The sequence below is a fragment of the Berghia stephanieae genome, unplaced genomic scaffold, assembly GCF_034508935.2.
Source record: "Berghia stephanieae isolate SIO BIC M18660-M18661 unplaced genomic scaffold, UCSD_Bste_1.3 scaffold966, whole genome shotgun sequence".
Taxonomy (NCBI): Eukaryota; Metazoa; Mollusca; class Gastropoda; order Nudibranchia; family Aeolidiidae; genus Berghia; species Berghia stephanieae.
Genome location: NW_027629617.1, coordinates 1 through 5,000, shown reverse-complemented (window position 1 = coordinate 5,000; position 5,000 = coordinate 1). Strand labels below are relative to the sequence as shown.

At 34.5% G+C, this 5,000-nt stretch overlaps 1 protein-coding gene and 1 long non-coding RNA gene across 2 annotated transcripts in view; one reads left to right on the top strand and one right to left on the bottom strand.

Moving 5' to 3' along the window:
- Positions 1–1,958, top strand: part of LOC144962366 (uncharacterized) — a 1,961-nt gene extending 3 nt beyond the window's left edge. Inside the window, exons 1-2 of the long non-coding RNA XR_013643469.1 lie at positions 1–422; positions 895–1,958. The exon at positions 1–422 is cut by the window's left edge and continues 3 nt beyond it. This is a non-coding gene — a long non-coding RNA (uncharacterized LOC144962366). The remainder of the gene's footprint in view (positions 423–894) is intronic.
- LOC144962367 (muskelin-like) overlaps positions 1–3,818 on the bottom strand; it is a gene marked incomplete at its 3' end in the record, with an annotated part of 14,036 nt that extends 10,218 nt beyond the window's left edge. The window contains exon 1 of the mRNA XM_078895259.1: positions 3,714–3,818. The remainder of the gene's footprint in view (positions 1–3,713) is intronic.
- Between the last annotated feature and the right edge of the window lie 1,182 nt (positions 3,819–5,000).

Sequence of the window (5,000 nt, the reverse complement as noted above, 5' to 3'; positions counted from 1 at the left end):
AAACTGCACTATAAATCTGACCGTTTAGTTTCCCGCTGTTCCGAGCGCCGACGTAACCTCACCCGACAGGTAACCGGGGTCAACAGCGGTCAGCCGATATCAATTCCCAGAACGTAGATTTGACGTGCATTGGGTGATACCAATGGATGATTTCCGTACCAATTAACCTCACGATCTTCGTGACGATGCAATTCCACCCAAATGCAAAGAATTCTCGCAGACCTCCTCTTTCCATCGGTCCAATTTTTATTTCAATATCTCCAGTACTTATTCCACAAGCCGTGATTCAAATTCACCTATTTTTCTATAACATTTAAATAAAATTACTTGTAATTACCTCAGGATTCTAAAAAAAACGTTGCTATAAACTTCAAATTTTTTTTGGTGTGATTCACAAGGCACAAGTTTTACTACGAAATGAGGTAAGTCTCATTTACTCTTCAGTTTTCATTATTTTGTAATGATTATTTTTCCGCCGTAGGTCAGGTAATAATGATATTACCTCTTTAGCCTTGTTCTTGAAACGTAATATTTCGCTGCGGTTTTATTGTTAATTATATTTTTATTTTTTATTTTTTTCAATGATGAGTTAATTTGATTTTTAAATTGCATAATTTGAATTATCTTGCTAATGTTTAATTTTAAATGACATTGTGTGTTGGGCCTCAACTTAGCTCAACTGCTTGTTAGAATTTTCCTGCCCCCCCCCCCCCCCCCCCTTTCTTTCACCAAATTGGGTGAAGTATTTGGTTTTTCTTTTTCCAAATTTTATGTACGCTGTTATGTATGCATGGATATGAGAAGTAATACAGAGTGTTTTAGAACTCATTTTATTCATTAATTCACTATATCATTGCTTACATCGCTCAGTCAATTTTGAATTTTCTCTTACAGCATGGACCACACAATTGCAAGTCATAACCAAGTAGTGAATTCATTATGTAGGACATGTGGTATGATTTGTTTAACACAGAAATAGAAACGTGCCCGCAAGAAACCATTTAAATGTTCAAATTATTCTAATGACATTCTTTTAGTCTATGGGACTGACACGGCATTGGACAAGCAAGGAGCACACTCATAATTTATGTGTAAAAAGTACACATTATAAAGCACATTGAACACACGACTCATTATCTTCTTTGTATTTGCTCATTGCCCATACGCTAATAATAAATAAATCAACCTTGAAACGGGGTGCACTTGCATGTTTGATATCGACAGAGTAGAATATAACAACAAACTCCAAAACGCAGGAGAGACTTTCAAATCTCATGCACGAGCCACTCACCCTCAGGGATGGTCCTATTGCCTCTGAATTGGACAGAATACCGCATTACACAACAGGCTTACCACAGCAGGTCATTCATTGGCAACCACTGCCACAAATACTTACAAGAAAAAGTCTACACTTACAATTATCCAACAAACAAAGAACTGCACCCACGACCCACTCATCATTGATGACGCATGCAGTATTGGATTAATTTTCGACAATATAGACAAGGCCTATAGTCATGTGCACAACTTTATATCACACACAAAATCGATCAAAGCAGACACAATCCAATATATTCAAAGTGCAATAAAACATTATACGGATACATACAGAAAATATTTTCCAAACAAAATAATCCCAAAACAACACCTCCTTGAGTACCACTGCATACCACACATCACTCAATATAAGTTTGGACTTAGACTTCTTGGAGAACAAGGCACAGAGAGCTGTCACCAAACAACAGCAAAATTGGGAAAAAAAGAGCATCCGACATTATCAATGATATGAATAAAATGCGATTTGTCATCAATGCAATGCAGTTAAAGACCAGCCCCAAACTACACTGACGAGTTTGAATGCTCGTAGCGGATATATTTTTGTTGAGGAAAAATACGTTTTTTGTGAGGAGAAGTATTTACATCTTGTCTTTATAATACATAAAATTCAGACAAATCCATAGCAACGTTTTTTTTTTCTCTAATTTTTGAAATGTTGCACCCACTATATTTTTTGTGTAATTTGTTACCGTTCATTGATAACTTATATTGAGAAATCTAGTAATACTATGAAAAAATAAAAAACACACACAGTAAAAGTAGAAAATATAAACTTTTATACCAAGTCATGATATTTCAACTCATTCAATATGGGTGTCTAACAGACAATAAAACAAAACATTGTTAAATTGAGTGAAACGGCAATCCCCGTTAGGTAAATTCCTCTCTGTGATTGACCGCTCACCGTGACCGGGTCAGCAGGTGTCAGGAACGGGATACCGTCTCAACTAAACTGTTGTCGTTGTGTACGCCGTGCATAATATATGGACCATACCATTCACTTGCTTTTTTGCCAAAGAAAGATAATTCTTTTGCATTCCACAACGCCAGGAAATACTGGGTTTCCTCAAATCATCTCTTAACAGGACATGGCAGAACTGCATCAATATGTGCAGATGGAAACTTGGGAACAGTGATGCCTGCCGGAAATGTCAGGTAGCTCCAGAGACCAGCGATAATCACATCGTCCTCCACTGTCCAGTAACTAAACTTGAAGGTGGCTACGAAGCAGTTCTTAGGGTGGAGGAAGACTTTCGAAGCTGGGTTGACGAAATTAATTTGGAGGTGTAGCCATACTTTTTAAAAAATTGTTTCCTTTCTTTCTTAATTCTTCTTTACTGATTTGTTTAGATAATTGTTCTTCTTCTTATTACCATTTTATTTTCTTTCATTAATTAGTAACCATTTTTATCAGTATACACTTACTTTTACCGTGTTTTATCATTGTTATAATAGTAATTATTATTATTCTGTTTAATTTTCCTTACACTATTACTATTATTATTATTATTATTATTATTATTATTATTATTATTATTATTATTATTATTACTACTACTACTATTATCATATTTACTAATATTATTATTATTAGTTAACTTTCAGTTTCAAATTCGTGTGTCTCAGATTTGATAAGTATTTTGTCAGAACTCTACTAAAGAGTGACAATACAGTGACACTGAGACCTGAGTCTGAGAGGTTAAGAAAGGACCAAAAATGAAGTCGAAGTTTGTTAGACTTTTATATTAGGAGGAGATGGGCTACTAAACTTGGTTGCCATATAATATTAATATTTTATAAATAATCCAAACCGAAAAATAACCCAGATTATTCACAATTAATCCAAATTTCAGAAGAAAAAAAATGTCTTAATTATCCTAATATTACCTATAGAAATATAGAAATGCCATCGACAAGAGTAGTGGTAATAAATAGTGTGTTATTGTTATTGCACTTTTTAAAATGTATTTTTGAAAACTTCTTGATTCTTACAGACAAAATTCAAAATAATCCAAAAATAATCAAGAACTCCAACAAAGACGTCAAAAATAAATAAAATAATCCTACCTGGCAACCCTGCTACTGCGTCTAGGATTAAAGAGATTTGCAATGGACAATTATACGAAATAAATCGTTGAATACAAATGATTCGAAGCGCATATTCATCACAATCCTCGAGATAAACAAGAACTTTAGATACGCAATAAAGTGTATAAAGTCTAAATCTAAATCGAATAAAGGCTGGGAAAGGCGTTGGGCCGTTGGGAGAAGGGAAGGCTTCGTTACAAAATGGTTTACAGTAGAACAAAAGGACTATATAATTCTTCATTGTTACGCAAATATACCAAAGGGAACCAAACTGGAACGTAAATTACCTTCGAAAAGCATAAAATCACAAGAAACTGACGTTACACAGGACAACTGTGGATTGTTCCAAGAAGATGGAAAGACGAAAATACAGGGGAAGGAACTCTTACCTAATCTGAACTGAAGAAAAGGGCAACACAAAAATAGGGAAACAAAACATGAATGTGTAGTGTGTGCTCAGGAAAAAACATAGACGGCACAGGCTTTGAATTTGTCACAGCGATTTGTTAGATTATTGACGTGGTAATTTAGACGGTTTTATTTTTAGACTAAATTATTTTATAAACATCGCTCCTATTTATTTTGTACTTTGTGTGAATTTGTTGAACAATTAATCAATCAGGTTCGATGATTGTGTCATCATCATTAGAGTTTATTATTAGCAATATGACAGTCAACTCTACTAAAGAGTTTTAAAGAGTCATGTTTAAGTCTCACTCACTTAGACTTAGACTAGAAGCATGGGCACTTTCGGAAAGACGTGGTCCCTGTCGGGTGGAATAATTTTACCGATATTTTGTTCGCTGTGATTATCCCCAGACACCTGTCTGGGGATAATAAAAATTTGTTATCCCCAGACACCTGTCTGGGGATAACGAATTTTCATTATCCCCAGACGCATATTTGAAACTCCGCTCTTTTAAACAATCATCCACATTCCAGAATATGGAATGTTTCCAGATGCACATAGAAATAAGGAAAGTTAATAAAATATCTATAAAAACATAAAATTAACCAACATTAAAAGCAGTTGTTACTACATATACATAATATGCGTCGACTTCGAAGTGGGTGTCATGGCCGAATGGTTTAGTCGTCTGCCCTGGAAGTTAGACCATAATCGACGTTGTGGGTTCGAATCCTGGTAACGTCACTTTTTTTTTTTTTAATTCCGTCTTCTTTTTACAGAACGTTGAAAGGGATAAATGTCCCATCCATCCTCCCCCCACCTCTTTTTTTTATTATTAAACTCTCTCTCTCTCTCTCTCTCTCTCTCTCTCTCTCTCTCTCTCTCTCTCTCTCTCTTTTTTTTTTCTAGTTTCTAGCAAATATATTCGTCCCCACTCCGATCTCAAATAGTGTCTTAAAAGAATGAATAATTAAAAAGCAAACAAACAGAAATATTCAGAGAGCGACCAAATGGTCAGATAGAGGAGAAAAAAAACAAAACAATAATTGTTTTAAAAATAAAAACAATAATTGTTTTAAAAATAAAAACAATTTAAGAAATTCATGCTCAGAAACGGAACATTTACATAAAGGGTTAGCAAACAAAAAACTCTAAGGTTTAGGTC